Source organism: Rhinopithecus bieti, unplaced genomic scaffold (assembly GCF_001698545.2).
Source record: "Rhinopithecus bieti isolate Rb0 unplaced genomic scaffold, ASM169854v2 scaffold_23898, whole genome shotgun sequence".
Lineage (NCBI taxonomy): Eukaryota > Metazoa > Chordata > Mammalia > Primates > Cercopithecidae > Rhinopithecus > Rhinopithecus bieti.
Genome location: NW_016811065.1, coordinates 1,736,785 through 1,760,247, shown reverse-complemented (window position 1 = coordinate 1,760,247; position 23,463 = coordinate 1,736,785). Strand labels below are relative to the sequence as shown.

General features: G+C 39.0%; 1 long non-coding RNA gene across 1 annotated transcript; it reads right to left on the bottom strand.

Annotated features, from left to right (window-relative positions):
• Positions 1–260: 260 nt before the first annotated feature.
• LOC108543125 (uncharacterized) lies at positions 261–6,006 on the bottom strand. The gene is made up of 3 exons (XR_001889475.1): positions 5,923–6,006; positions 3,269–3,378; positions 261–523 (listed from the first exon to the last, which is right to left on the bottom strand). It is a non-coding gene; the product is annotated as an uncharacterized LOC108543125 (long non-coding RNA).
• Positions 6,007–23,463: the final 17,457 nt, after the last annotated feature.

The window sequence follows — 23,463 nt, the reverse complement described above, 5'->3', positions numbered from 1 at the left end:
GGAACCATCTGGGCACTTACTAAAAACAGATTCCCAGGCTCTACTTCTGAACACAGTGAGCAGGTGGGGCTGGGGTGGGGACTGGGATGCTGCACATGTGCCAAGCACCAGGGAGATTTAGGAAACTGACTCAAACAATTTCCAACAAACTTTGGATGCTAAAATACTATGGTCTTATAAATAACACTAATGAAATTGTTTTTCTCCTGTGGACATAAAATTTTATTCATAAACATTTTTATGAATAAAATATGCTTGACAATGATGAAGAAGGTTGAGATTTGATGAAGAAGAAGAAGGTTGAGATTTGATGGTCTCTTTGAACCTTTCAGGAGGAGGATGGGAAAAATCTTTTCTGGAAATTGGAATGCTTCCTTGTAGACTGTGTGGCTCGGAGAAGCTGTTTCCTTGTTTTAAGGGCTGCAGTACTATTAGGACCATCTCCAGAGGAGGACGGAAAACTAAGTGAGCCTGAGAGTCCTATGCCTTCTTATGTTAGTACTTCTCCAAACCTTCATTTTTGCTGTTAGAAAGAGAAAAGGTAGGATTCGACCAGTGACTGTCAACCAGGGGTGATTTTTGCTCCTCAGGGGATAAAAATGTCTGGAGACTTTTGGTTTTCAAACTGAGAGGAGGAATGCTACCGGCATCTAGTGGATGCTGCTCAACACTCTACAGTGGCTACAGATGCTGCTCAACACAGTGGACAGGACAGTCCCTGCAACAAAGAATTACTCAACTCCTGATATGGTCAGGCTTTGTGTTCCCACCCAAATCTCATCTTGAATTATAATCCCCAGGTGTTAAGGGAGACACCTGGTGGGAAGGGATTGGATCATGGGGGCGGTTTCCTCAATGCTATTCTCATGATAGTGAATGAGTTCTCACAAGATCTGATGATTTTATAAGGCAGTTTTCCCTGCTCTTGCTTGTTCTCTCTTGCCTGTTGCCACATAAGAAACGCCTCTTCCCCTTCTGCCATGAGTGTAAGTTTCCTGAGGCCTCCCCAGCCATGCAGAACTGTGATTCAGTGAAACCTCTTTTCTTTATAAATTACCTAGTCTTGGGTATATGTTCATAGCAGTGTGAAAATGGACTAATAACAGCCCCAAAATCAATAGGGCCAAGGTTGAGAAACTCTGGATTAGACCCATGTGCTCACCAGCAACATTTGTGAGTCTGTAAATGGACCCAGTATTTGTACCAAATGCCCAGTATTTCTACCTCAAGCATTGTCTCTAGGGTGAGGATGTCCCAAATTTCATTTGATCTCCATAGAGATATCTCCTTTTCACCATTCGCTTGTAGCAAGTACTCACTTCTCTTGTGACACCAATCAAATTTTACAGGAATTAATTATTTGTCTTTTGTTCCTGTCAATTATGGCTTCCTAAAGTCAGTATTGATGAAAATTCCTTTTTGTGATTTTTTATAAGTAGATCTGATAGCATACCAAGTTTATTCTCAGACAGTCTTAAAGGGAAAACTCAAGATAAAGAGTTTCAATGCTCCCTGACTAAAATGGGAAATAAAGCCACTTATATCAGAGTGAGGTTACAGAGCAAAGCTGGAGAGGTTACAGATAGTGAGTCAGTCTTCATATCACCAGTGTTCACACTACAATTTAAATGAGCAAATCTAATTTCCTACAGCATGTCACCTGACAAGTGTAAGTTCTTATAACAAACACAGAGTGAGTAAATGCAATTTCTCATAACAAAATGCAAACAAGCAAACCTCAAGGTCAAGGTTCATTCCATAAGCGATCACAATAAACAGTTTAAGTTAAAAAAAAAAAAGAGGTCAGCATATCACAGGAGCATTTCTTGCAAATAAATGAGCCAGGGCTCAATTTCATGATGCCTGGATAAAAAAGTCTATATAAATCTCACTTGAAGGAATCATCACCCTAACTAGACTAAGGTGATTCTCCTCCTCCTCCTCCTTCTACTTCTTTTCTTTTTCTCTTCTACTTCTTGTCATCTTATTATTTTATTATTATTATTATTGTTATTATGTTGAGACAGAGTGTTGCTCTGTCACCCAGGCTGGAGTGTAGTAGCCAGATCTTGGCTCACTGCAACCTTCACCTCCTGGGTTCAAGCGATTCTCCTGCCTCAGCCTCCCAAGTAGCTGGGACTACAGGTGCATGTCACCACATCTGGCTAATTTTTGTGTTTTTAGTAGAGATGGGGTTTCGCTATGTTGGCCAGGCTGGTCTTGAACTCCTGACCTCAAGTGATCCATCTGTCTTGGCCTCCCAAAGTGCTGGGATTACAGGCATGAGTCACCAAGCCCGACCTTTATTATTTTTTGAGAGACAGGGTCTTGCTCTATCACTCAGTCTGGAGTGCTGTGGCATGATTATGGCTCACTGCAGCCTCGAACTCCTAGCCCCAAGCAGTTCTACTGTCTCAGCCTTCCAAAGCATTAGGATTACAGATGTGAGCCACCATGCCCAACCATATTCTTATTCTTTTAACTATGTCTAAAAAAAAAACAGTTATATATATCTATAGAAAATGTTGAAAAAGAAGAGTAATAGACACTTGCCTGCCTAGATACTAAAATATATTATAGAGCCATGACAACTAAGATATATGGTATTGAAATCAGAATCAACAATTCCTGAAATAGATTCTTCACTTATGATCAAGAAAGAAAGAAAAGTGGAGAAACAAGCAAGGGATTGATTTCTGAATACTTAGAAGAGAAGTTATTCAGGAAAAAGTGAAGCTATAACAGCTAACATCATACCGTAATAAAAATAAGTTCTGAAGTATTCTATTTTAAATATAAAAACAACATTATAAGTGATAGAACAAATTGTACATAAATATGTAACTGATTCTAGACAGTGGATTTCTAAGAATAAAAAAAGTGAAAGAAAATGGTAGGTAGTTCTCATTGTAAATATAATTAAGGGCAAAAATTGAAACAACATTGCTTGCAACAGATATAACAAGGGCTAATAGCCATAATATGTAAATTAATAAGACATTAATAAGAAAGCAACAACATCCTAATAGAAATATGAGGCAACATACATATAATTTACAAATATAGTACCATGTTATTTGATACATATGATGTTTTCTGAAAAACATACAAAAGGCTAACTTTATTAGCTATCAAATAAATAGAAATAATAATGAGACAATTTTTCAACTATAAAATTTTGGGCAAAGTTTTAAAGATAATTATGATTTTAGCAAAGATGTAATAAATGTATGTGCTTGCACTTGGCATAAATGTAAATTGTAACTACCTTTTTGGAATCCAATTCATCAGCAGAGGCTTGAATCAAGAATCTCAATGAAATGAAGAAAATTTGACCCAACTGTTAATTATGCAAACATGTTTATTTCAAGTTTAGTCCTAATAGCAAAAAAGAGAAGGGTAAATGTTAAAAATATGGAAATGACGAAATATACGAACAGTATGTTAGGATGATGGAATACTCTACAAATATTGAAAGAGTATTTCATGAGCTTTGAGATAGTTTTAACAGAAAAAGTTACCACTCAAAACTTAGGGCCCCATGACTTTGAGTATAGTTTTATTCTGAATTAAGTGAATATATTCTTTTTGTGTGTTTATTTGAAAGTAGATGAAGAGATGTAGGCACAACCGAAATAAAAGGAAATTCTTTAAAATATTAATATTGTATTATTAATGGATGAGATTATAGGTGATTTGAAACTTCTTTTTTATACTTTTTGTTATGTTTGTTACTAGCAAATATTTATTATATTTATATATAATAAAAGGAGTAGTTTCAAAAAGAAAACTCTGATATCTTAGAGCCATAGAATTACTAGAATATAATTTCTGACAGGGAACTTTACCATTTTTGAGACAGAAAACCCGAGACTCAGAGAGTGTGGTTGCAGCCTACAGTAAAACAGGCTGCCAGCAGCACATGAGAAATAGCTTTAAAACAAAGAAAGGAGTAGGCAAAAGTGCTTGTTAGGGCCTCATCAGCCATCTGAACGAACAGCGGCTGACAACTCCAAGAGTCTTGTAATTTGTATGAATGTCATTTGTATAGATGTCTTGAAGATTGGTATATCAAATGATCTATTGGATAGTAATTTAAAAAAAATGACTGCCATTGTGAGTGAAAAGCTGGGTTTTAACATTGATCTACCATGTTCAGAAAATCCACTTAAGCACTACCTTTTTAAAAACACCACTTTTAGCTTATCAATTGTTTGATAGGTTTTAACTGACAAATTTCTTCTTCCCTACCCCCTCCCTTCATCCTCTCTTCCTTTCTTCCTCTCTGCCTTTCTTGAGCAACATATGAGGAAAGTCATCTATCTGTCAGGCACCGTACTGGAAACAATGGACTCTAGAATGACAGACACGTGAAAGTGATCTGCACACATACACACAAACTAGTGCCTGTAAAGCTGGTGAAATCTGAACAAACTCTGTGGGTTGCATTCACGTCAGTTTCCTGGTTTTGATCATGTACTGTAGTGATGTGAGCTGCTACCATTGCAGAAGTCTGAGACATGCCTGCGACTTCCCTGCACATTTTAAAATAAAACTTCTAATGAATCTACAATTGTTTAAAAATAAAAAGTTGAGGAAAAAAATAACAAACCAAAACAACCCAACCTAATAAGTACTGTAAAAGATGTATACACGATGTGATAGAAATAGAGAAAGAAGAACTAACTCTGTGAGACCTTATAGGTCTTCATAGAATAAAAAATGGAGACACATAAAGGGTTGGAAGCTCATAAAGTCTGAACAGTGACACTTAATATCATAGATATTTTAGAATTGGAGGTGATTTTGAAGTTCAGCAAGAGTTGGAAAATCAAGTTTATGGATGAATTGACAGGTCCATAGAGGTGAGGTTACCTGAAGTGAGACTAGTTCGGGTCATGACATTTTCCAGGTGTTGTGGCAGGAAGTGATTTTGTCATGAGAACTCAGATTTTTTTTCTTGGGCTTTTGGATCCTCAGAAGTCGAAGCTAGTTCTCCATACTGTTCCAAGAGGCATGTTCACAGAACGCCCACCACGAGGTGGCAGTAGAACATAAGCTATCCCCATCAAAATTACACCGAGGACGTGTGGTTTGAGATGGTCATTTCCACACATCTTTGTATACCTTAATCAGGACTGTTAGGCTCATATGTTATGTTCATTATAAAATATGCCCCAAATCTAAATATTAAAAGTTGATGCAAAGATGAAGTAAGCAATTCACATATGATGTCTTCATTCTATCAATAGCTACTATCTTAAGGCAGAATATTTACTTATTCTGTTCATAGTTAATAATGAAAGAGAGTGGATGTATGTCCTTATTTCAAATGGTCTTTTCATAATTTTACCTTTTGAGCTCTATTTATGTCAAGTTTCATTAGATGGTCGTTGTTTTTATCTTAATTGTGGCTGATTAGTACTTGGAGGAGTGACATTTAATATAGTTTGAATTATATTCAGTTGCTATCTGTTAGATATAAAAACTGAGCAAATATTGACAGTTTCATGTAGTTTAACCTGTACCTGCCTTATTTGCATTATCCTCAGTCTACATTTTCTTTGGCAGAATTCTTTTTTAAACACTTGTCCATTTTGGAAGAACTGATTAACATTATGTTAATTAGATAGCAAAGGGCTGTTTAAGCAAAGGGCTGCGGCAGCTCCACGCTGGGGAGCTCTTGCTCCTCACTCAGGATTCCTCACTTACCTGATGTGACCACAGGCCCCTGACGCAGCCCCCAGGCCAGAGCCCAGTGTCAATTCAGATTAGTAAAACCTTATTTTTTTTCATCATACTTTCAAGTAAAAATACATATAAGCTGTTTGAACAAGATTTTTCTTGCAATGTGGTGGATTATCTTGCTGTCCAACTTGCTCATTTTACAAATGAAGAAATGTGCCACGAGAAGCCTGTTACCTTAGTTTCACACAACACTGAGCCATGTTGCACCACATGACACCACACCAGCACGCTCCATTGTATACTCAAGGTGGGATGGGGAGAGAGCTTTAAAAAAATCCCAGTCTTGGATTCTCTATTAGAGACCTGTGTTGTCACAGTGTGCAAATCTTATTTCATTGTCTCCAGAATTCTGGAAACCTTCAGTTCCACACTGAAATTGGAGAGTTTGGAATGTGGTACCTTTTACAATTCCTGCCTTGGAAGAACTTTGTGCTTAAGGAAAAGCCTCCTGCATTCTTTCAGCCCCTGAAGCAGATCACATATGTTTCCCCCGTCTAGGTTATAAACTTCTTGAAGGCAGTAACCATGTCTAATTTGTTTTTCTATTCCCTCAGTGGTTGGTTCAATGCCTGGCACACAGAAGGTAGATTAATAAAATGTTTAATGAGTTGGATGGAATTTCCATGTAAGACATTGAAATTTAGGCAACCACAACCTTCATTGAAGATTGTATTTGTATAGGTATAGTAGGACACTACTGAGGGCTTTTCTGAGTATAGTTCTTAACTTGGTCCAATAGAACTTTCTACAATAATGGAAATGTTCTGTATCTGAGCTGTTCAATGCATTAGCTGCTAGCCACAAATGTCTGCTGAGTCCTTGAAATATGGCTAGTGAGACTGAGAAATTTAATCTTTATTTAGTTTAAATGTAAATAGCCATTATGTACCCAGTGACTACCTCATTAGACATGGGAAGGAAACATATTGTTTCCTTTGACCCTACTGAATTTTTGACTGGGGATCCTGTAACAAAAGACAGATTAACAAAAGAAAAGCATATATACATACATTTATTTAATATAAGTTTTGTATGACACTGGATCCTTCATAAGGAAATGAAGACCCAAAGAAGTGGTTAAGTCTGAGTGTTTTTTATGCCAGGTTTGATGAAGTCTGGAGAGTCACAGAAGAATGTGATTGGATAAAGATACAAGCTAAGGGTAATAGACTGGAGGAAACTTCGCAAGGTTTGTTCATCATCTCTGTGTCCCTGTGTCTTTGGAGACAAAGATGTTCCTTTTCTCTAGGTATAAGGAGGGTACTTCTCATGTGAGGGTTTTATAGCCTACATTAGGGGAAGGTCAGAAAATCATTCCTTCACCTGCCCTTTCTCAAATTCCTTCAGCTTAAAACATTTTATATGCCAAGGTGCCATATTTTGGGAGAGCATGTCCTAACTCCTGTCATTCAGTTGGAAAATCTAGATGATAAAGTATTAAGTTTTAGTATCTTCAAGCTTCAACATCTTTCATTTTTTTTTCTATAATGTCTTTCATCAAAACACCTGACCCTTTTTGTAACTCCTCACCATCAGGTGACTGAAGTTCTATTTTTCCCCATTTTTCTGTACCTTTTAAGATTTCCAGGAAATATTCTTTTGGCTAAGTGTTTATTTTGCTCAAGCTGTCATCCAAGCAACAAAATTACACACAACATAAAAGCAACTACAAAAGGAGTGATAATTAAAAAACAGAATTGATCCTATCATCCCCTTAGGGAAGATGGGACCTGGATCCTTTCAGAGGGAACACCGACAGGACCATTTGTCCAGACACTCGAGTTCAATGAGACAATGTTAGTTCTTCCATAAGGACAACTCTGTAACCTCATTTACAAAATATCTATATAATTTACTTTGCCACTTAAAGAAGTTAGTACTGAATCTTTACATGCCGAGTTTCTGAGATTCAATTCCATGGCTATATGGTCACCAGTTTAACTCCTACCCATTCTTCAGTGCTTGGCGTCATCCCCACCTCCTCAAGGCGACTTCCCTGACTTCCCTCACTAATCAGATCTCCCTAGGATACTTTCTCTAAGTGTTTGAACTTCTCCCAGGGTTATCATGAAGGCAAAATAATGCACAACAACCACCCACTTAATGTCTGAAATATAGAAAGTGCTCAACAAATATTAGTTGTCTCTATTCATAAACTAGAGGCATCCTGTACAGATGGAGAGTCTGAGCCATAGTGAAGTTCATTAAATTGAGCTTTGGGATTAAGACTCAAGGCCAGGTCATACAGGGAGGAAATAATTCCAGGGTCATGAGCCGTCCAAGGTGGGTACTGTGAGTGGTCTGAATGTGGAATATAGAATGATGCAGCAGAAGTGGTTCAGGACTGAGTCTGGGAAACAGAAGAGAGTGCTATGGGTACATTATCATCCAGAGCTACCTGAGTGGCAATTTAAGGGACCAGTGGAGGATCATTGGGCCAATTTCTTTATTGCTGAGCAGGGTAACACCTAAACCATCAATGCATTTGTTCTGTTACATTTTAGTCTTTGCCATACACTTATTAACGCTTACAAATTTGGAAGAATATTTTATTGCACATTTTATTAAGTTGTATATTTTCCCTCTTAAATAGTTTTTTCCCCTTATTTTCTCCCACCATCTATCTTGCCTTTCTTAGATATTCTGAAGTGAGCAAATAAATAGTTGCATATGCAACACGTCACATCTTTGTGCTCTTCTACATATACAATTATATTTAAATGTTTTTTATATTTACATTTACAAAAATTGGTTATATTATATACATTTATTTGCAACTTGCTTTTATACATCATGTATACCCAACATCTGCTTCAATTGCTCATAAAAAACCTGGAATGTGTGCTAGAGTTGGTATTTACTCTTATTCCCAATTTAAAACAAACTTGTTTTCTATTTCTGAAAGAATGGTAGATAAGATATCCTGAATTACCTGCCAGTGAAATCCTCAAATTCAGAATTTAAAAAATCCTAAGATGTGCTAATGAGCTGGTAGGAAGGAAAAAAATCCAAAGAGGTAACCAAATTACTAACGACACTTTCAATTTGAGGCTACTTGCTGAAGCACCAGCTAAGTTGAGTTTTTATTTTCATGGTCTCTTAGGGACTGGAGAAATTGGGGAAAAAAACTGGATTCCATTCAAAGTGGGAAGTGTAAGGAGAGACCTCAGGTAACACTGGGAACCGAAAGTCCTGCACAGGCTGAGTGTGTTGAGGTAAACTAAAAATAAAGCTGCCCACCCCTCCTAGCAGGGAGCAGAAAGAAAAACTGCCTGCCTTGAAAGTTGGTACTAGATAAAGTGGGGAAAAAAATCAATGGATGGACTTAATAGTGGATTATACATAGTGAAAAGAGAATCAATGAATTGAAAAATAGGTCTGGGGGCCGGGCGCGGTGGCTCAAGCCTGTAATCCCAGCACTTTGGGAGGCCGAGACGGGCGGATCACAAGGTCAGGAGATCGAGACCATCCTGGCTAACATGGTGAAACCCCATCTCTACTAAAAAATACAAAAAACTAGCCGGGCGAGGTGGCGGGCGCCTGTAGTCCCAGCTACTCGGGAGGCTGAGGCAGGAGAATGGCGTGAATCCGGGAGGTGGAGCTTGCAGTGAGCTGAGATCCGGCCACTGCACTCCAGCCCGGGCGACAGAGCGAGACTCCGTCTCAAAAAAAAAAAAAGAAAAATAGGTCTGAAGAAAGTATTCAGAATGAAGCACAAAGAGATAAAGCAATAAAAATACTTAAGAAAGGTTAGGAGACACATAAGATAGACTGAGATGGTTTAATATTTGGTATTGTAGAAGAAGAGAAGTGAGATATGAGGGAGAGGGAATGTTTGAGGAAATAATGGCTAAGTATTTTCCAGGACTGATGAAAAGCATCAGGCTTCATATTTAGGGATCCAGTCCATCCCAATCAGGGTGAAAACAAATACAACACCTGGAAACATCATAGTCAAATTCTGGAATGCCTGAAGAAAGAGAGTGTCTTAAAAGCAGCCAGATAAAAATAGACCATTTATCTACAAAAGAATGGCAATTGTAACAGAACTGACTTCTGAGCAGCAATGATGAAAGTCAGAGGACAGTGGAAGTTTGTGAATGTACGGAGAAAGTAACTATCAACTTAGAATTACCTGGCAAAAAATCTTTTAATAGTTTAAGGAAAATAAAGACATGTTTAGGAATAATAAAAACAGAGGAGTTTTGCTACCAACAGACTCTTATTAAAACTCTAGGCTGGGCATGGTGGCTCACACCTGTAATCCCAGCAGTTTGGGAGGCTGAGGTGGGTGGATCACAAGATCAGGAGATTGAGACCATCCTGGCTAACACAGTGAAACCCTGTCTCTACTAAAAAAAATACAAAAACAAAATTAGCCAGGCATGGTGGCGGGTGCCTGTAGTTCCAGCTACTTGGGAGACTGAGGTGTGAGAATGGTGTGAACCTGGGAGGCGGAGCTTGCAGTGAGCTGAAATTACGCCACTGCACTCCAGCCTGGGCAACAGAGCAAGACTCTGTCTCAAAAAAAAAAAAAAAAAAAAAAAAAAAAAAAAAAAAAAAAAAAAAAAAAAAAAAAAAAATTCTAAAAGCATGTAATTGAGGCATAATTAAGATGTTCCCAGATGGAAGGTTCTTAGATGAAAGATGGACTGATTAGTAAGAACGTTGTAAATATACATGTAAATCTAAAACAAGCATAAATTGTATAAAACATTTATGGTGATAAGCTAAGACAGAATTAAATACATCACACAACAATAGCAGGGGCATCGGGAAGCGGGTGATTGGATTAAAGTGTTTTAAGCTTTTTTTTTTTTGAGACAGGCTCTGATTTTGTTACCCATGCTGGAGTGCAGTGGTGTGATCATGGCTCACTGCAGCCTCAAACTCCTGGGCTCAAGTGATCCTTTCACCTCACCCTTCCAAGTAGCTGGGACCACAGGCATGCACCACCATGTCTGGCTAATTTTATTAAAGATTTTTGTAGAGATGGGGGCCTCCCTGTGTTACCCAGGCTGGTCTCAAACTCCTGGGCTCAAGCAATCCTCCTGCCTTGTCTTCCCAGAGTGCTGGGATTACGAGTGTGGATCACCATGCCTACCTTGCCTAAGACTTTTGCATTGTATAAGAAGAGAATAAATAGTCATGAGTTGCTTAATGGTGGGAATACATTCTGAGAACTGCATCTTTTTCTCTGACCTCTTCTCCAGCTATGCACTCCTGTTCCAGTTCCAACAACTCCTCGTCAGTCAATTCCTTAGGAGCCACCCATAGGAACTCCTCAATGTCATCCTATTCACATCTGGGTTAAAGTTCTTTGTCATCTCAACCACAGCCTGGTTGTTTTTACAACCTCCTCATCCTTGGCAAATCCTTTTTAATCGTGGGCAAACCTCTTGAGTGTCTTCTTCCAGATACCATTCATACATTCCTTGGTGACATCACCCCAAGCCCAAGCAAGGTTCTTGATGCAAGGTTCTGGTAGTAGATGTTGTAATTCTTCCAGAGTTGCATCCGCGTCTTCTCAGTGTCTTTCTCAGCTGCAGCAATAGTGCAGGCAAAGGTCCTCCTCAGGAGGTAGACCTTAGAAGTGGCTATAACTCCTTGATACATTGGTTGAATCAAAGAGGTGGTATTTGGAGGGAGAAACACTGCTTTGATGAAGATCACCAATAAAAGGAGGATGTGCAGGAGCATCATCAACAATAAGCAAAATCTTAGAGGGCATGTAATTCTCCAAACAATACTTCTCCATCTCTCTGGTATAGCAATTCAGGAGGGCTTCTTGGAAGGGGAGCTAGATTATCTATGACTTCTTATTGTTCCTGTACTACGCTGGTCATGTGCACTTATTGATATGCTTGAAGGCCCTGGAGTTTCCATTGTGCCAGATCACAAATGGTTTCAGTCTGTAACCTGCAGCATTGCTCCCAAGAAAGACTTCTGTCTTTAAAAGCCTTGAAACCTGTATCGATATGGACTCTTTATGGATAAAGTCCTTCTAGACATCTGTTTTCAGAATGCAGAGGTTTCATTTGTACTGGAGACTTGCTATGGCAAGTAATTTTGCTCCACATTCAGCTTATTTAGAATTTCCAAGAATTCTTCAACTGCCTTCACATCAACACTCACAGACGCAGCACTCATGTTCATACTATATAATGAATAATGATTCTTGAAAAGTTTAAACCACCTAGAGCTAGTAGTAAATGCAACACTATAGTCAGGTCCAGCCTGTTTTTTCAACATCCCAAGACAACTTTTTCTTTGACTGCTATTGTCATGGTGCTGACAGGAATATGCTTCTGTATCTGCTCCTCAATCCAAGTCATTAGAAGTTTCTCCATATCTGATGTACGCCTGTCTCAAATTTTGTTAGTCTCATTGTCTTCAATGAAGCAGATCCTTTAACAGCTTCTGTGACTTTGTTCATGTTCTTCAAGATTATAGCTGCAGTGAAATGGGCCATGCCTGACTGGTGAGCTGTGATGGAATGGGACATGCCTGACTGGTGAGCTGTGGTGGAATGGGCCACGCCTGACTGGTGAGCTGTGGTGGNCTGCTATTGTCATGGTGCTGACAGGAATATGCTTCTGTATCTGCTCCTCAATCCAAGTCATTAGAAGTTTCTCCATATCTGATGTACGCCTGTCTCAAATTTTTGTTAGTCTCATTGTCTTCAATGAAGCAGATCCTTTAACAGCTTCTGTGACTTTGTTCATGTTCTTCAAGATTATAGCTGCAGTGAAATGGGCCATGCCTGACTGGTGAGCTGTGATGGAATGGGACATGCCTGACTGGTGAGCTGTGGTGGAATGGGCCACGCCTGACTGGTGAGCTGTGTGGAATGGGCCACGCCTGACTGGTGAGCTGAGGTGGAATGGGCCATGCCTGACTGGTGAGCTGAGGTGGAATGGGCCACGCCTGACTGGTGAGCTGTGGTGGAATGGGCCATGCCTGACTGGGGAGCTGTGGTGGAATGGGCCATGCCTGACTGGTGAGCAGTAATCATCACTGATTTTCCACCTTCATAGTTCTTCATCACTTTAAATTTTGTTTTGAAGTCAATAACTTGATGTGGTCTCTTACCGGTAACATAAACCATGGCTTTTGTACAATTAGGGGCCATAATGAAAAAAAAAAAACATAAGATTAAATCAAGCACAATATAAAGTAATGCAATCAAGAGACATGGTAAACATGAGATGTACGAGGCTTCTGCAAGCATACTGTTTCACAGTAAACTTTTCTTTGTAAATACAAGAGTACACTTTAAAATAATGACACAAACATAGCATAGCAAATAAACCAGGAAAAGTCATTTATTAACATAACCAAGTATTATGTACTCTATATAATTGTATGTGCTATGCTTTTATACAATTGGCAGCACAGTAGGTGTCTTTACATCAGCATCATTACAAATTCATGAATAATGAGTTGCACTATGACATTAGGATGGCTATGACATCACTACATGACAGGACATTTTCAGTTCCATTGAAACCTTATGGGACCACTTTCATATATGCATCCTACCATTGACTAAAATGTCATTATGGGGAGCATAACTACATGTGATTAATTTGAGATGATGACAACTTAAATGGGAATTCTGTAATTTATTTTTATTTTTTATTTTTTGGGGGTTTTATTTATTTTATTTTATTTTATTTTTTATTATACTTTAAGTTCTAGGGTACATGTGCATAACGTGCAGGTTTGTTACATATGTATACTTGTGCCATGTTGGTGTGCTGCACCCATCAACTCGTCAGCACCCATCAACTCGTCATTTATATCAGGTATAACTCCCAATGCAATCCCTCCCCTCCCCTCCCCATGATAGGCCCCGATGTGTGATGTTCCCCTTCCCGAGTCCAAGTGATGTCATTGTTCAGTTCCCACCTATGAGTGAGAACATGCGGTGTTTGGTTTTCTGTTCTTGTGATAGTTTGCTAAGAATGATGGTTTCCAGCTGCATCCATGTCCCTACAAAGGACGCAAACTCATCCTTTTTTATGGCTGCATAATATTCCATGTGTATATGTGCCACATTTTCTTAATCCAGTCTGTCACAGATGGACATTTGGGTTGGGAATTCTGTAATTTATATGGAAATCTTTAAAATAATAGAAATAGTGATTGTAACTTCTAAATCAGTAGAAGAGAAAGGAGAATAAAGAAAAAAAATTAGCCAGGTGCGGTGGCTCACGCTTGTGGTCCTAGCACTTTGGGAGGCTGAGGCAGGTGAGTTGCCTGAGCTCAGGAGTTTGAGACCAGCCTGGGCAACAGGGTGAAACCCTGTCTCTACTAAAATACAAAAAATTAGCCAGGCATGGCAGCGTGCACCTATAATCCCAGCTACTCGGGAGGCTGAGATAGGAGAATTGCTTGAACTGGGAGGTGGAGGTTGCAGTGAGCCAAGATCATTCCACTGCACTCTAGCCTGGGCAATAGAGCAGGACTTCATCTAAAAAAAAAAAAAAAACCAAGAAAAACAAAAAAGTTCATTCAATTCAGAGGAAGGCAAGAAAGAAGGAAAAACTAAACACAAAATGTGAGACAAATACAGAGTACAAAATAAACTGATAGAAGAAAACCCAAATATAGCTGTCATTGCAGAAAATTAAGTGGTAAATGTTCCAGTTAAAATATAAAGACTGTCAGATAGGGTTTTAACAAAATGCAGTCATATGCTGTTTAAAAGAGATAAACTTGAAGCATCAGGATACAGAAAGATTGGAAATAAATGGATAGGAAATGATAGAGCAGGCCATAAGAAAGCTGCTGTTGCAATATTAATAATTTTAGACTTTAAGGCAAAAAACACTATGAGAAATAATGAAAGTTACTGCACAATAAGAAAAGGCTTAATGTGTGGGAAAAATATAAACATTCTAAAGGTGTATTTGCCTAGCAACATACCCTCAAAATGCACAAAATCAAAACTAACCACAAGGAGCAAATGACAAATCTACAATCATACTAGGGATATTTTAACACTCCTTTCTTAGTAATTGGTAGATCAAGTAGACGAAAGTATCAGTAATAATACAGAAGAATTGAAAAGTGCAGATAAGAAACATGATCTCAGTCAGGCGCGGTGGCTCATGCCTGTAATTCCAGCACTTTGGGAGGCCAAGGCTGGCGAATCATGAGGTCAGGAGTTCGAGAACAGCCTGACCAACATGGTGAAACCTCGTCTCTACAAAAAACACAAAAATTAGCTGAGCCTGGGGGCGTGTGCCTGTAATCCCAGCTCCTCAGGAGGCTGAGGCAGGAGAATCACTTGAACCCAGAAGGCAGAGGTTGCAGTGAGCCAAGATCGCGCCACTGCACTGCAGCCTGGGTGACAGAGCGAGATTCCATCTCAAGAAAAAACAAACAAACAAACAAACAAACAAACAAACAAAAAAGTGACCTCATGACCTCATGTTCAATAAAGTATGAAGTAAAAAATTAAGTCTCAGAAGATTACATTTAGCATGTCACCTTTTTATTAAAGTTAAGAAAAATTAAAATGAAAATTAAACATACAGGTCAGGCACTGTGGCTCGTGCCTGTAATCTCTGCACTTTGGGAAGCCGAGGCGGGTGAATCACGAGGTCAGGAGTTTGAGACCAGCCTGGCCAACATGGTGAAACCCCGTCTCTACTAAAAATACAAAAAATTAGCTGGATGTCATGGCAGGCACCTGTAATCCCAGCTACTTGGGAGGCTGAGGCAGGAGAATCGCTTGAACCTGGGAGGCGGAGGTTGCAGTGAGCTGAAATTGCATCACTGCACTCCAGCCCTGGTGACAGAATGAGACTCCATCTCAAAAATAATAATAATAATAATAATAATAATTAAACATATAATTTTAGAGATGTACATACATGACATAAGACTATATTTTAAAAAGTAAAGGTATGATGAAGACAAGATTCAGTATAATGATTATTTCAGATGGGGAGAGGCATGAGAACAGAACTGAGGAAACACACAGGTAGATGTAGCTTGTCAATATTCAAGTTCATGTATTGGATGATGGTTGATAGGTGTTTTTCCTTGTTAAAATAATGAATAAATAAGAACCAAGCATAATATTAATCCAAGCCTGTGCAATTGATTTTACATACACACGCGCGTGCGTGCGCGCACACACACACACGTGCACAGACACATGGCTAGAGATGGACTGCCTAAACTCAAATTCTCGCTCTGCACTCAATTTCTTTGTACTTTACCTCCCTCCTTTGTAATATGGAGGTGATAATAATTATGTTTATTACATCATGGTAAACATTAAATGAACTAATACATTTGAAGTCCTTAGACCTCTGTTTGATGTATATGAGGGGATCCATAAATGTTAGCAATCATTATTCTTACTTCTGAGAGAGAACAGAACTTTTGGATGTCCTGTGCTTCTGTTTCATTTTGCTCTATTTGTACTCATGCTTGCCTTCTTCACTTTTCTGATAAAGAAGTACTCCTCCCCCTCTTTAAGGCCCACCCCTTCACTCAAACTCTGAATCTCATCCCCTTCCATTATCTCAATGTCCTCATTCCATAAAATGCCCTGCTCTCTCTTGCTTCCTCAATCTCCTTAGATCCATAAGGATTTGGCCAGGAAAGCAGAAACCACTCTAGGTATTTCAAGCAAGGAGAGATACAATACAGGGACTTGGAGGCTCACAAAACTGTTGGAAAGGCTGGGTGTGGGAGGGGGGCAAAGGCCAGAAAAGCCATTACTAGCTTTCAGAAAAACAGTATATCCAGAAATCATAGGAAATTGCCACCAATGATCTCAGTAGTTGAATTACCCAAGTAGATGATTCACAGGAAGATGCCTGGAGGTCTGACAAACTTTATGCCAATCCTTTGCCCTTCTTTGTTCCCATAGAGGCAATAATGACATCTACTTGTCTTCTGTCTTTCAATTTTGTGCCGGTGCCTCTCACTGGTGAACTCTAAATGAACACCTTCTAAGGGACTCTGAGAGGTGTAGTTTCCAGGCATCCAGCCCCTGAGACAGAGAAAAACATAGAAGGATTGGAGATGAATGCTGCTTGTCAATAAAATAAAATGTAAACAGTATCTGGTACACTCTTCCTTTCTACTGCATTCTTCTATCTGTATTTTAACATGCGCAAACCTTTTACCTCTTCAGCAAACCTTTCTTTATTCCATTTTTCTTTCCAGCTAGCAGCTTAGATATCTCTCTTCTGCTTTACTAGAATTCTTTTTGGAAAGAATGCACATTCCATTTTCACTTTCTCACCTCCCAATTTTTCTTCATCTCATATTCATCTGGCTTCTGTCCCACAATCTCCCTGTGAATGTGGAAAAGGTTATAAGTGATCTCTTGTGGTTTAATCTACTAAATACTTCTAAGGCTTTAACTTAAGCTTTTTTCTCTGCAGCATTTGATATTGGTGACTACTCTCTTCTTCATAAAGTTGTTTCTTCCTTTAGTGTCTGTAAAAACTGGTATACTGGTATAATTTTTGTTTTACAAATTCATAATAGAAATACAGCCACAAATCTCCCTTTTTCAAATACAACTGCCTCATACTTAATTAACAGGGAATCCATTATCTTTTTCTTGAAGCCGCCAACTTTATATTATCCAACTATTCTGAAGGCTTACAAACCCTAAGTTGGGGGATACCTCGTGTCTGCTTAATCCATTACTGCTTTTGCTTCTAGCAGCCCTATGATATGTTTGTTAGAGATTGGGGCTATAAAGAATTGCTTTAGTTCTTCCAAGGAGGATGAGGTCAGTCCTTCAGAAGGAAGGGCTAAAGGAGGTTGAGGATTCCACAGCTTTGGCTTCCAAGGTTGTAGTGCTCCCCTTTCAGTCCTCTCTACAGCCACTTCTCAGCATTTCTATATAGGAGAGACTTAGAAATTTCCAAAAGATTATGGTTGTGTTTGATTATGGCCGCAGTTTTGTGTTGGTAATACTCTTGCAAGTCACCACTTTCTTGGTGTCAGCCAGTTCTAGAAATATTGAACTGATTGATTCTGATATATTTTAGTTCTATGGAAGTCAAACCACAGTTTTCTCTTTCTTTCAAGGAATATGATAGTAGGGATCCCTTGGTTTAATAGGTTTTTTTTTTTTCCATAAATCTTAAGAACTCAAACTACCTGATTTGCAATAACTACCGCAGACAATGGAACCACTCATCAATCCTTCTGACGGAGACTATCTTTGAGATTTTCTGGAAAATTCTATTTCTTCCTCTTCTGTGCTGGAGCTGGAAGTTGTCTTTACTAAAGGGAACATAAATCAAAAATACCAAGTTTTATTTCTAACAAAATGAAATACCATACCCTTCAGATTCATTCATTCATTCAGAAAATTGTAATTGAGAATGAGCATTGGGTCAGGCACTATACTAAGCCCTGGGGAAAGAGTAGTGAATACAATTTAAAAAAATCCCCCTGCTCTCATGGGGTTTTCTTCCTAGCCGAAAGAGACAGACAATCGCCAAATTTAAAAGGTAGATAATACAGCATGTTAGACAGTAATAAACACTATATAAAAAATAAAATAAAAAGGGGTATAACATATAGGAGAAACTAGAATTTTAAGGATGGTAAGGGAAGGCCTTGCTGAAATGAGGTGGCATTTATTGGGATGGAAGTTTAAAAGACGGGGAGTTACCTGGGCACCAAGGGCTTCTTTTGGAGAGTGACATGAGCAAAGGGAGAAAAGGAGAAAGGACACAATGAGATTGGTCCTTCTGTCTCAAATGCAGTGGTGGTCATCAGGCTACAGAGGTTGGGGTTGGTTTCTTGCCAAGAGCTTGTGGCATCCTTCTCTTTCACCCCAGCTGTTGGACACGTGAAGGCTGGGGGAGGGATGGTCTCATCCTTTTTGCCCACTTCTTACTCCTTATTGAGTTCATCTTTAAGGTGTTGTCTCCAAAGTGCCATCCTCTACGCTATTATCTTTTCATTCTGTATATTTTCCCTGGCTGCTGTCATTTATGGCCATTGCTTCAATTGACATCTGTATGTTAAATATTCCTAAGCCTAAACCTCAGCCCAGTTCTGTTTCCTGATAGCGACACCCATACCTTTCCCTTTACCTGACATTACCACTTAGAGAGCCAAAGACATTTCAAACTCAAGATGTGCAGACCTAAATCACCACCCCAACCACCCTTACTCTTGTGTTCCTCTCTCACAGAATGGTCCCATCATCTACTTTGTGGCTTAAGTTAGAAAACTGAGGCTCATCATTGACTCTCATCTTTGACATGTAACCAGTCCCCACAACCACTCCCAATCCAACCAACCACCTCCAATCCAACCAACCTACCAACTATCATTCCTGTAATCCTAGCACTTTGGGAGGTCAAGGCAGGAGGACTGCTTGCAGCCAGGAGTTCAAGACCAGCTTGGGCAACATAGCAAGAGATCATCTGTACAAATAATAAAAAATAATTTGCTGGAGGTGGTGACATATGCCTATGGTCCTGGCTACTCTGGAGCCTAAGGTGAGAGGGTCACTTGAGAACAGGCAGTCTAGGTTGCAGTGAGCTGAGATGGTGTCACCGCACTCCAGCCTGGGTAGCAAAGTGAGAACCCATCTAAAAATAAAAAATTTCTTATTATCTCACAGATCTACTTCTCTCCATTCCCACTGCTATTTGCAGAGTTCATGTCCTCAACATGTCTTGCCTAGATTATTTCTGTGGCTTCATATAGCATCTCATCCTCCAGCTTTGCCTCTCTCCAATCCATTCTCCAAGAGATAGCTCTTTTGATTTTTTTGAAGAATAAATCTGATATATTACCTCCCTACTTAAAACCCTTTGAAGAATCTCTCTTGCCCTTAGAATAACATATAACCTTCTTAGCCTGACACACAAGGCTCCCATGATCTACTGACCTCTGCAGCCTCATTCTTGTGCTTTCTCCATGCTTATATTTTATACTTCAGTCTTGAATGTCTCACAGTTCCCTGAATGGGCCTACCATACCCAGTCTTGTTATAAAACTATTCTTTCCATCTGAGGCAACTTTCCTTCCCCTTTATTATGTGAACTGCACCAAGCTGTCAGGATTTAGCTTCTCGATCCCTACTTTCTGGGAAGATTACTCCAAAATGTTGGCCTGCCATAGTCTCCCATATTCTGGCAGAGGATACAAGGCTCTTGGGTCAGAGACAGAGGAAGGATTACTATTCAAAGAAATAACAGTTGCCAAAGTATCGCTGCTTTCTTGCCCTGATTTTCTGAGCTCAGTCTCCACAGGTTGAGATAATAAGGGCCAGGTGATACTTGTACGTGTTGTGGTTGTATTATAGGAAAGGAACCCCGAGCTTAGAGAACCTGAATCTTTCTTATTGGGTTGCAAACAAACACTTACCCCAGGGAAAGACATTATCTTTATCATACTGAACAGTAAACAGACTGGCCTTTTCTTCTCAGGGGAAATCCTATTTCTGTCTTGCCAGGCTGTTGGCTATACAAACATTTATGAAAAGATAGTCTGAGCAAAAATGTAGTTAGTGCTTCTGCTTGCAAGACATGCAGAGATGTGAGAGGCCCATATAGAATTGTCTCACCCCACTTATTACCAGTTACTGTAATTGCTTACTCATTCACATTTTCTCCAATCATACGGTAAGTTTCTTGAGGAAAGAAAACAGGCTCCTTTCATTGCTGTATCTTTAGGACAGTGACATGGGCATAGTAAATGCAAAGTAAGTATTTGTGGAATGAATGAATGAACTCATTCATTCTACTTGTGACACAAGGTTGGGACTGAAGATCCATGCCCAGCTTGTTATATCCGAGGCTAGAATCATACCCAGAAAGCAGTACTGGGGATTTCTTTTATGGGTCATGGATCCCTTGAGTCTCACTTGGCATGTAGTCAGCAGCATAATTGCAGAAATAGGAAAACAGTGGTAGTTACGATGTATCTCAACATTTTCTTCCCTTTCTTCTCTTCCAAAGCATTTAAGCATGTGAGCCTCAGAAGAATTTCTGTGGTATTTATTTGAATTTAACTCTACCTTTAGGCAGTGATTGGCAGGTATTTTTGGTTTATGAAACAATTTTAAATAGCCATCCAATAATTTTGATAAGACAATAATGCCCACAAGAACGTAAGTTCAATGAGGATAAGTATTTTTGGAGATATAGGTCCTGAATCTATTTTTGTTGATTGAATTGAAGAATTTAATTTGTTGAGCACTCACTGTATGCCTAAGCATGGGGCTAAGCACTTAATATACTTCATTTAATTTGTACAATGACCGCACGAAGCAGGTAGTATATTATCCCCATTTTGCGGATGAGGAAACTGAGGCTTAGAGAAATTAAGACTTGTCCAAGACTGCACTACTGGTAAGTGCTGGGCTAGTGTTTAAACTTAGGCGGTGACTCCACACAAAGCATTTCTCTGCCCATGGAAGTGCTGTTGTTGAAAGGTTATCATTATCAACAAGAAGGAGAATAGCATATAAACCTATGTTATGCATTTTTAGTGGATTGTAATCTGGCTTGAAAATTTGTAGCTTGGTGAATATTGTGTGAATTACCAAAGTCAAGTTGCAGATATTTGACCATTTTTGACCGACAAAAATGTCAATTTCATATATTTCAACATAAAATATGTGCTGCAAACGTTATCTGAGAAAATGTTGCTTTCAAAAGTAGCTTCAGAACATTAACTATCTTGAGTACAGTGTGTGCTTTGGTTCCCCAGACCGTGCCTGGCATGGCAGTTTTACTGTTTACATAGAGCCGGGGGTCATCCAGAGGACATTTTTGTGGAAAATTGGGACCAGAGAGAGAATGTGTCTGAGCTGAGACCCATAAGGACCAAAAGCACAATGGATGAGAGCAACCAGAAAGACCACAGTAGCTGTTGAAGATACTGAACCAGAGAGAATCAGATTAGCTGGAAGGTCTTCTGGGGTACTAGCAATATTCAACTTTATACTGCCAGAATGAATTCCTGTCTGGAAAGGGACAATATAAGAAAATTCAAGTTCCCCAAAACTAATTTGCTGTTTTCAGCAATGACAAATTCCCATAGTATTTGGTAAGTATAGCAATTATTGAGTTAGAGGACATAACCACCATTGTTGCAAAAAGTTAATGCTCTCGGCTAAATGTTCATTTATATCGTTAGTATTATGAAATGCAGCCAGAGAATGTTTAGAAGCTCACGCTGTTGGTGGAACGAGTCTGAAAGGAATCACATTCTGTCAAGGACTGAATTGTAGGGTGAACTTTTGTGTGATTGGCATTGGTTCCAGTCATGCCAGTAGAAACACAATTCCTCGTTGTCTCTGTGATCCGTGCTTCACCTTGCCTGTGGGGCAGGGGCATTTCGATGTGACCTCTTTGAAGACTTGACTCTGTGTCTGCCGCTGTTGTTAGAGGAGGCTGGCAAGCCTGACACTTCTGTAATGGTTACGGCGGTCATCCTCATTTTTCTATATTTCATCATACAGTTAGTAGGTCACACATACTAATGGTAATTTAATAAGCATATCATGCAAATGGCACAGGACAGTGTTTGATTTTGTCATGGAGGTCATAGATCTGAGAGTCAAAAATATTCTACATAATTGTGTCAGAAGTTGAGAATTAAACAAAGTAAAATAGAGCTATTTTTCTTTCTCATTAAATTTTCTTTAGTTTAGAACATTATTTGTGATACATACTGCCAATCAAATACATGTTTTTTTCCAGATGGCACAATATTATTTTATAATTTTCTTGTATAAAATGTTTTAAATACAAAGTAGGTATAAAAGAGAAAGTAAAATGCTCACCATTCAGGGACAACCATAATCAATATTTTGTACATATTTCTAATCAAAGGGTATAAATAAGTCAATTTCTAAAACACACTGAGATCATACCATACACACTTTTGGTATCTAGATTGTTTCTACTTTGTATGTTATAAACATTTTCTCATCTTTAATACATATTATTTTCTCACCTGGTTTTTCACGGCTGCACGGAATCCATCATGCAGATGGGTGTGAAAATTATGGAGCTTTTATACACAGGGTATAGGGGGAAGCACCAGGAGTTAGAGTCAGAAGATGTAGCTTTAAACTTTTGTTCTTTGAGTGTCTCAGTTTCTTCAACTATAAAATGGAGATATTAACATTTGCCTGGCTGCCTTGCATAAAAGTTAGGTGAGTTTCTTTGAGGCATAGAGCAGGACATGATAGCAAGGAATTTTTATTTATGCGACATGTTAAGGCTTTACAGATAGGCCATCGTACCAGAGTCTGCCTTAATCATTTGGTCTTAAAAACAGAAAAAAGCCAACAAAGATCGTAATCTAAGTTATATGTAAACTGTCATCCCACAATGCTTCATAATGCACTTTGCTTTCTTTTGACAACAGAAGACCCAGATTAGAAAAACTGTTCTGAAGGGAAACAGCCCTTGACTCTGTGCTACTGCTATACACAGGCTTCATGGATTATCCTAATATTCTGACAGGAGGGTAGGGCTAGCAAGAAACTGTGGTCTCCTTACCACACGCACAATTTTAGGACCCTTTTTGATCACAACTCAGGATGTGGCATGGGTTTTAAAAAGAAAAAAAGATTAAAAAATGGAAGCTTAAGCTCTCTACACTGCTGCCCAGCCTAAAAGTTAGCTGGCACATTATTTTTAATGTCATCAAGAAACTCTCCTGTGGGGAATACATATACATCAATTTTCA